General features: G+C 46.3%; 1 protein-coding gene across 27 annotated transcripts in view; it reads left to right on the top strand.

Annotated features, from left to right (window-relative positions):
* The first annotated feature begins 405 nt into the window (after positions 1-405).
* Positions 406-9,796, top strand: part of CLIP1 (CAP-Gly domain containing linker protein 1) — a 107,793-nt gene continuing 98,402 nt past the window's right edge. For 21 of the 27 annotated variants that reach the window (XM_083476650.1, XM_083476665.1, XM_083476663.1 and 18 more), the window contains exon 1: positions 413-580. The gene's annotated coding sequence lies outside the window, so the exon portion shown is untranslated. Of the gene's footprint in view, positions 1,248-1,757; positions 2,196-9,796 lie in introns of those variants that run through there. The other 6 variants (XM_083476648.1, XM_083476645.1, XM_083476646.1 and 3 more) reach the window with 5 other exon arrangements.

Raw genomic sequence — 9,796 nt, 5'->3', positions numbered from 1 at the left:
CCAACCAGACCTCTCTTCTGGGGAAGCCGCAGGCGGGACCGGGTGCAAGAGCCCTCTTGGCTCCTTCGCCATCCATTAGCCGCCCAAGTTCCTGGCCATCTCCAGGGCCGGCCCGAAGCCTTTCGGCACCTGCGGTGAGCCACACAAGGCAGCCCGTTCCGATGAGAGAGGGAGGGCCAAAGACCATTGGGCGCCAGGGTAAAAGGGCCCCGGCGAGCGGGAAGACCTGCTGTCCTTCCCGGGGGTCGGGCTGGCGCGGGCCCCATCCCCGCCTCCTCCCTCCTGCGGGCCGAGTCCCCGGGGCCCGGCGAAGGGGCGTGGGAAGGGGGCGTGGGGCGCCTGCGGCAGAGCGCGGCGGAGCCCGCGGGGAGGAGGAGAGTCCGGAGGAAGGGCGGGCGGGCGGGCGGAGAGAAGGGGGCCCAGAGCCGCGCAGAGCGAGCGGCGCGCGCAGCACGGGAGGAGGCGGCGGGGCTGGCCTGTCTCCGCGTCTCCGCCCGCCCGCCCGCCCGCCTTGCGGAGCCCAGGCAGGAAGGCGGAAGAGCCGGAGGGAGACGAGGGCGCTGCCGGCGCGTCTGGCGGGGTGAGGCCGGGGGGACGGGGACGGGGTCCGGGCTCGCCTCTGCTCTTCCCTCTCCGAGGCGCGGGCGCGGGGGGGGGGGTCCCCTGCTTTGTCTCGGCTTGGAGGAAGGGGCCCCAGCTCCGCCTCCCCGCCTGCTCCCTGCCTGCTTCGCCCGCAGAGGGACCGCGGCGTTTTCGGGGGGGGGGTCTGTTGCTCTGCCGTCTGTTAGCTGTGCCCCCCCCAGCAGCAGCAGCAGCAGCAGCAGCATCGCTTGCATTCATTCTTTCTTTCTTGGAGCGGGGGGGGGGTCTGGCTGCTCTCCCCTCCTCTTGAAGGTGTGGTGGGCTGGAGCAGGAGGGGCGAGGGCTCCTCTCCGTCCAGGGGGGCGAGGGATGCGCTGCGCGAGACTCTTCGTCAGGGGGGGCGGGGGGGATCCTCGCCCCCCTTCTGTGGGAGCAGCCTGTATCGCTTTTGCCAGGCGTCGCTGGAAGGGCTAAGCTGCTCATTTTGCAGCCCCGGGGTTGATTGCTTTCTTGGGGTAAAATATGATATTTGAGGGCGGGGAGGGGGCAGACTCTGCTTTCCAGCTCGGACTCTTATTTGTCCTGGGAGGATCCGGATGAGAAGCTTTCTTTGCCCCCCAGGTAGCAGCTGAAGCCGATCTCAGCCTTCACTAAAGGGTTAATTGGTGGGTGTTGAAGGGTCCTTTGCAAGCTTGGGGGAGTGGGGGGTGTTTTGTATTTAGAGCCCCTGATGTTTTAATACTCTTAGGTTAAATTTTTAGTTCCTAAATGGGGGGTCTATTTATGTTTTTCAGTTGGCATGGAGGCTTGCGCCTATGGCTGTTGAGCTAATAGGATTGTAAAAGGAGTGGGGCAGAGGTTGAGCATAGGTCGGGCTCTGCATCTGCTTCTCCAGACGAGTTGGAAAGGCCCTGCGGTGCCCCTTCGCCAGCCTTGTTCTCCATGCAGACTTTAGGAATGTGTGTCTGGAGGGGTGTGGGGTTAAAAAGCTGTCAAGTTCTCCCTCTCAGCCTGCCATAAGGAGGGTGGGAGAAGCAGGGCCAGCCCAAAGCATTTTGGGACCTGCGGTGGACCCCAAAATGGAGCCTTCCTCCCTGCCAAGGAAGAAGGGGCGAGGGAAGAGCTACATCAGAAACAAGGGGTGGGAGATCAACATCGAGATCCTGCCACCTAGGGCGGTTGCCTGGCCTGGCCTCATGGTAGGGCTGGCTCTGGGAAGAAGCATTCCTGAGCTCTGCCTGTCAGTCTGCTAATGGAGTCACACAGACTCTGCTCCGTCATCTGATCTGCTCTTGCCTCGGGTGACAGCAGCAGGTTTCTCTGGTACCCAGGCAGCGATCTGGCCTGAGAGAGGGAGACGAGGAGGTAGACCAGCATTGGGAGGTGGAGGCCATCTGCTTTGTGCTGGAGACCCGGTAAGGGTTCCAGATTACTGCTGTTAGCAAGGAAGGTGCTTCCTCCTTGATCCCCTTCCTTCCAACACAAAAGCTCTTGGAAGCCGAGAGGCAGGCAGTTTCATTTGAACTGGGTGGAGAGATGCAGCAATCAACTGGTGAGCAGTCTGCTGCATGACATCACTGGGTGGGTGGAAGTGCCATTGGCCAAACAGCAGAGCAAGTGCAGAACTTCCTGCCACGAGTGTTGAGATTATAGATTTCCTTATAGAGCAGCTAGGAATGTATGCTTTTACAATTGGAAATACCTTGATTGCAAGGAACAGCATGTTTAGAATGCTATGTTACCCTTAAGTTGTTTCTTAAAGATAATGTTTATTACCCGAGACTGATTTTTCAATTTTCAGATTCATTTTAAGCGATTAATCACCTATGCTTGGTGTGTGAGAGAGATGTGTGCAAAGTGAAATTAGCACATGACCAGAACTTTGTTGCATGGACAGCTGGCTAGAATAGTTATCCTTGCCAAGCATTTGGTGGTTTAAGAATCTTTCCGTTGCTGATATGCATCTAGAGCTTAAATATCCCGTGATTAAAAAAATTAAGAGTGGCATGCTTCTCCCTCACTCTTGTGCATGGTGCAAATAAGTTTCTTCATACCTCCGTATATATAGTTTTTGTGCAAGGGGAAAATATCAAATAACTCTGATTAAGTTCAAGTACGTCTTGTAACTTCTGCTCTTTGAGGTTTTGTGTTTTAGCATCTTTGTGACTTTTAAAACTACAATATGACTGTGAATCCACATTTTAGTAATAAATGTAGGAGAACTAGAGTCTGTAGTAAATAAAAGCAGGTAAAACATACCGTATTCTGCCATCATGTAAATTTAGCCTTGTAAAAAATGATCTAGCAAATTATAATCCTGTGTGTGAATGTGAGAGAAGTCGAAACAAACAAACAAAAAAAATATTTTGTTTCGACTACGGCAGACCAACACGGCTACCTACCTGTGAGAGAGAGTGTGCATGAGAGCATGCACATGTCTAGTACAATGAAAGGGTTGTGTTTTGTTTCTGTTCAAGTTTGAAATTGAATTGTAGGTTACGTGAATGGGAGCATATTAAATGTCCCTTTCATATTGCCCTTTATCCTATAGTATCTTAATCTTTAAAATCTGTAAATGCTTAACTGCTGTCATACCTCTGACTATGTGAATGTACCAGAAATGTGCAGTGACCCAGAGTTGGAAAGTAAGTAAGGGGGCTTAATTTCCTTTAAGATAGTATTGTTTTCCTACTGTTGGAAGGGTTTCCCCTATTTGTACAGTGGAACCTTGGGTTACGTACTGTCCTCCTTACAAACGCTTTGGGTAATAAGCTCCGCTAACCCGGAAGTAGATGCTCCTCGTTGCAAACTTTGCCCCAGGATGAGAACAGAAATTGCGCGCTGGCGGCAGCGGAAGGCCCCGTTAGCTGAAGTGTTACCTCAGGTTAAGAATGGTTTCTGCTTAAGAACAGACCTCTGGAATGAATTAAGTTCGTAACCGGAGGTACCACTGTACTTCTTAAAGTAACAGTAAAATGGCAGCTCATGCAGCCTGTCAAAATTGTTTTTAGTGTCCCAGGCAGCATCAGATGTGGAATAGCTTTTCATTTTAAAAACAAACAAGGGCCACATTTTTGTTCTACTGAGGGTTGCTGGATCTATTATTGAAAATTAAAGTGTGGAAATAAGGGGATAAGCATGATATCCATGGGACTGTGATGCTGTAAAGGGTCAGTCCTAACCAGGCTTATGATCAAGGCCTGCTTTGGTGTGCCTGTATCTGGGGCCAAGAGATACCATACTCATAACCGGCTCTTCTAATTTTATGTTTTGATACTTGAGTCCAGTTGAATAAAGGAAGGATGCATAGTTGACTTAGTACAGTATTTCTAAATTTCCCAACTAGAATAACTGGAAGAGAAACACATCTAAATAAAATAATTGCACACTGTTTTCAAAGTAGGGTTAATGTAACCAAAGGCATTCAAAGCTTTGTATTTTACATATAATTTAACTAGTAATTTTAGGTAAGGGAAGCTGATTAGGGTTCTATCTAGTCAGTCTGTTTCTCCCTCTTCCTCCTCCCAGTTTACTCCTCCATGCCATGGAATAACTAGCATTGTTTAATCCTTGAGCTGGTGAAATCATGAGTGTAGAGTTTTCTTAATAAGCTGGATCCCTGATGACTGTATGTGTCATGTTTTCATGAATGGTATTAAAAATATATAGGGCAAATGGGCATTGACACATAGACCCACCTCTGAGTACCAGTTAATTTTCACCCCACCCCGCTAATGAAGGTCTTGTAACTTCCGATGATCCCATTATGCTACATGAAAGAGGGATGGAATTCAAATTTAAATCCCCTTTATTGTACAAACAAGAAAAGTATGATCAATAAATGCTAAGGTATGATTCCAAGTTCATCAGGACAAGGGAAGGCAGACTTTGAAACATACAAGGCTTGCTTTTTACTAGAAAACTGTGTTCAGCAATACATTTTTAATTTATCAAAATGAATGTATAAAAGATCAGGATCTCTTAATAGTTGAGGAGAGACTACAGTACATTTTCTTACCTAAGTCAGAAGTGGGTGGCTGGCTGGACCATACCAAGGCCCACTCAGTCCTACCTCCTTTGCAAGAATCCCAGTAACCAGCTGCTGTTAGGTAGTCCACTAACAAACTGTGGGCTACCTTCTGACCCCTCTGCATTAAGAGTTCTTGGAGATTTCTAACATGCTAAAGGCCATGAATAAGATGCCAAGAAATACAAGATGCCTTACAAACATCTCCTATCATTCTTCGTCTTAACTTTAAATAGTCTGTATCTGGCCTATCATATCTCCTCTCAGGCTTCTCTTTTCCAGGCTAAACATACCCAATTGCCTTGTAGCGCTTGGTTTCCAGACCATTGAGTGATTAACTTCAATGAAACTTGCTTGTGAGTAAACCTGTCTAGATATGGGTTAGCTGCCCTGGAGTCTTTCCACATCTGCAAGTGAACCCTAAAAAGCTAGATACAGAAAGTGTGTGGGGGGTTTAAACTAGAGGTATATTTTGGGACCTCATTTGTGTCTAATTTACTTCAGTCTTCTTTGGGGGTTTCATTGGAAGCAGTGATCTAACGCAATTAGAGGGCTTGGCACACAAGCCAAAAAATGTCAAAATGGCCAGGCTTCCCTTCCCTAAACTGGAGTGTTCGCCAGCCAAAGAGTTTGTCTCCTCTTATGCTATTCCTTTCATCCTGCTTGGTGGTGGCTGAGGAAAAAGCATCGTCTTGGTTCCCCGTCAATAAACTTGTCTTGCCCCTTATTTTGCTCTCCTTTCCTTGTATGTCCTGCTTGAAAGGATGAACAGCGTTCAGTTCAGTTTAGTTGTTAAAATGAGGGTGCAAGTTCTCTAGTGCCTGGGAATTGGCAGAGGGCGGTGTGTGACTCATGAAAGCCACCTTTGTTTATACCCTTGGCGTTTCTGTGGGGAGTATTTCCTAAGTTGTTGGGTTAACATGTTTCCAGCTGCCTCAGCTGGAAAAGGGCTTTTGGGTATTTAAATGAAGTGTTTGCTTGCAGCACATGGGCGATGATCTCAGCTTCTCTGAGGGATTTTTTCGGCTAGTGGGGGAGTTAACTGTGAACAGCACTCTTAGCTTGCCTGATAGTGGTGTCTCTGGAGCATGGCAGCCAGCCCTGTTTCTTGCACTGCTCAAGGGGCTGGGATGCAGAGCAGGAGAATATTGGAAAAGCAGTAGAACACAGATCTCCTTCATCCCCCCCCCCCTTCTCGTTCTTCACCCTTATTAGCTGTTTCAAGTTCTAATTAAATTGGTTTCTTGCTCTGCATCTTGAGTGGTTCCTGACGTGTTCCAAACCCTTCAAAAATTGTGCTGGAATATTAAATTAGAAACAGACGTTATAGATGCAAAGGAAGCCTGAAGAATTAGAAATTTTCTTTTAATCTTTAAGGGACTAATTCTTCCCTGTTGTTCCTAACCTGAGAAATCTGGATCTAATGTGAGGGGGTAGGTGCTGTTTTTGCACTTTGCAGAGTGTTTTCTCAGGGAGGAAATGGGAAAGGAATTTAAAAATTCACCCTAACTAATGGAGCTCTTTAGCTATTTTTATTAATAGAATATGTTCTTAAAATCACCTAGGAGAAGGCTTTGGATTCATCCGGAAATCAGTATGTTAGGGTTAATTTGATGCAGGGTGCCTGAGGGCTTGGTGCAGCCTTCTTGACCCTGCTCTCTGGGAGCTGCAGGTCAGTGGTCAGTGGGGCCACATCCGACTCTCTTTCTCACATGCACACACACACACAGCTCCTGAGCTAATGCATGCAGATCAGATGGCGAGGTTATGGAAACATGTATAATTTTATTTGAATGTAACCTTTCCACAGTTCAAACCATAGTCAAGGTGGCTTACAACAAGAAGAAAATAAATAACTACCACATAATGAAAGTAGATGAAAGTAGTCAGACAGTAAATAAAACATTAAAAAATACCCAACCAAACTGAACAATTTCCACATAAATCAAAAGAAGGTCTAAAATAAAGATACAAAAAACCAACAGCAACAACGCCCCCCCCCCCAAAAAAAAACCCCAGCCCAAGAGTCTGTTCAGCAGCTTCAGCTCCAGCTGAGTCAGTCCCAGGCCAGGCAGAAAAAGACCTGCAAGGCAGGGAACAAGCAGGTTTTCCAGGACTCACAGCCAGGATGCCATGTCCTCCCTCCTGGCTCATCAAATGACTGATTTTATGACTGATAGGGATGAGATACGCATTCCCATCAGGGTTGGGAATTCATATCCTCAGCACTGTGTCTACTTTCATCTTTTTGCCATGCCACCAAAATGAGAGGGCAGGAGCTTGTTGTTGTTTAGTCGTTTAGTCGTGTCCAACTCTTCGTGACCCCATGGACCAAAGCACTCCAGGCCCTCCTGTCTTCCATTGCCTCCCGCAGTTTGGTCAAACTCATGCTGGTAGCTTCGAGAACACTGTCCCACCATCTCGTCCTCTGTCGTCTCCTTCTCCTTGGGCCCTCCATCTTTCTCAACATCAGGGTCTTTTCCATGGAGTCTTCTCTTCTCATGAGGTGGCCAAAGTACTGGAGCCTCAGCTTCAGGATCTGTCCTTCCAGTGAGCACTCAGGGCTGATTTCCTTCAGAATGGAGAGAATCATAAAATCATAGAATTGGAAGAGACCACAAGGGCCATCGAGTCCAACCCCCTGCCAAGCAGGAAACACCATCAGAGCACTCCTGGCATATGGTTGTCAAACCTCTGCTTAAAGACCTCCAAAGCAGGAGACTCCACCACACTCCTTGGCAGCAAATTCCACTGTTGAACAGCTCTTACTGTCAGGAAGTTCTTCCTAATGTTTAGGTGGAATCTTCTTTCTTGTAGTTTGGATCCATTGCTCCGGGTCCGCTTCTCTGGAGCAGCAGAAAACAACCTTTCTCCCTCCTCTATGTGACATCCTTTTATATATTTGAACATGGCTATCATATCACCCCTTAACCTCCTCTTCTCCAGACTAAACATGCCCAGCTCCCTTAGCCGTTCCTCATAAGGCATCGTTTCCAGACCTTTGACCATTTTGGTTGCCCTCCTCTGGACACGTTCCAGTTTGTCAGTGTCCTTCTTGAATTGTGGTGCCCAGAACTGGACACAGAGGTTTGATCTTCTTGCAGTCCATGGGACTCTCAAGATCTCCTCCAGCACCATAATTCAAAAGCATCAATTCTTCGGCGATCAGCCTTCTTTATGGTCCAGCTCTCACTTCCATACATCACTACTGGGAGAACCATAGCTTTTACTATACGGACAACAAGGACCTGCAGACAAAAACCATACAGGGGTGGCCCAGCCTGTTTTGCCTCTGGAGGCTGAAGCCCCCCACGCCTCCCTTAACTGGGTTGTGTGACAGCATCCACAGCAGCAACAGATTCTGGCAAATTGAACTGGTGTTAGCAGGTCACACTTAGACTTTTAAAAACATCTGCTGTTTTACCTCCCCTGTTAATTAAAGGTGGGAATTTTCTCAAGTTGCTGTTTTGAAATAGCACAAAGATTACTTTACAGGCCCATCATCAACCATCTACAGCAGTTCAAAATGTTTTAAAAAACAAACACAAAGTGGAGGCCTGCAGAAGTCAGGCAGCCTTCAAATGTGTCACAGCTTACAGCTCCTGCATATACTGTAGATATTTTTGGAGGCTCACACCAGGGTTGGGCAACACTCATAACTCAATGAGATTTAAAATCTTTTCTCATTGATTTTATCCATGTCCATGAGCTTCCAAACCCATCACTCTTTAGAGAAAAAGAATATATGTGATTAGCTTCCCAGTCCTGAGAATCAGAGAAAAAACACACGTTGTTGCCTTCATTGCTGCAAAATTGAAGATGGAAAGACGGGACCAAAAAGCAACTCTTAGTATTTGGTGATGATCCAAGGAAGACTATTTCTGAACTGACTTATAGGCTGACTGCTACCTTTGCACATGTTTAATCTATTCAGATGTGCAAATGGTTGTGCCTGTGGATGTTTTCCATGTCCACTTGTTTTTTAAAGTGCTCAAGGATACAACAATGTCTTTAGAGAGATGTCCGTCCCCCCACGTGTATGTTTGTTAATATCAACTTCAAAAGTTGTTGATGAATAAAGTTCAAACTACCCAGATACTTGGGAAGTCTTTGTGTTTATGTGCATGGGCAAAGAGAGAGCCATTGTGACTGGGCTGCAGCCGTGGGCTGTGAGAGATCACTGGGTGGTTTTGAGCCTAAATTACCTCACAGGGTTATTGTGAGGATAAAATAAGAGCCACGAACACTGTCTTCAGCAGTAAATAAATATAATAATTATAGAGACTTCATTTTGTTGTTAAAGCAAGCACAATAGGCAGATAGCTGGATTTTGCCGGGAGGAGGAACTGTTTTCATATTCTTGTTGGAATGAATTAAATGCTGCTATGATTAGGCAAGGGACTAAAATATAAAAACATTAAAAAGTCAAACAATAATCAGATGCAATAAAAAAATTCACAATAACTTTAAAATAAATCACTTATATCAAATAAAGCAATATTCAGTAATCCCTGTATCGGGAAGTTTTTAATGTTTGATGTTTTACAACGTTTTATATATGCTGTAAGCTGCCTAGAGTGGCTGGGAAAACCCAGCCAGATGGGCAGGATATAAATAATAAAAGTATTATTATCCATTAGAATTTAATAGTAAACAGTATAATCAATAAAAATAATGGCAAGTCACAGATGACAACCTTGAGTTAGATTAAGAACTTTGAGAACTTAAAAAAGAAAAGTCACTTTATCCAGAGCCAGTCTACATATATATTAGCCTCTTTTGACCTCTTTTTCTTAATGGTGGCATGGACCATTCATAATTAGGGATATTCTTGACAACTGTGAGCAGGGCAGTGGGGTGGGGTAAGTGAAGACAAGCTACAACAATTAACTATAACGTTCACTGCTCCTGCTCAGGTGGCACAGAAAAAGCATTTTGGTTCCTAAAATTCATTCTGATTGTGCAGATAAAATATAACTGATAAAATTATACAGAATGGGGTATTAGTGGGTGAAAATAGTCAAGCTCCAATGATCCCTCCGGCATGCACCTCTAGGTGGTGGGGATGTCTTCACTTGGTTGCAAGTGGCCAATAATGCACCTGGCACCTGCCTAATTCGAACACTGGTGGCAGTAACAGTATCAGCATCCCTCTCCGCAGCCTCTCTTGCTCTGCAGCACACACCC

Source organism: Podarcis liolepis, assembly GCF_965112155.1.
Source record: "Podarcis liolepis genome assembly, chromosome: 15".
Taxonomy (NCBI): Eukaryota; Metazoa; Chordata; class Lepidosauria; order Squamata; family Lacertidae; genus Podarcis; species Podarcis liolepis.
Note: the sequence above shows the minus strand (reverse complement) of the source record. Positions and strands in the feature narration are given on the sequence as shown.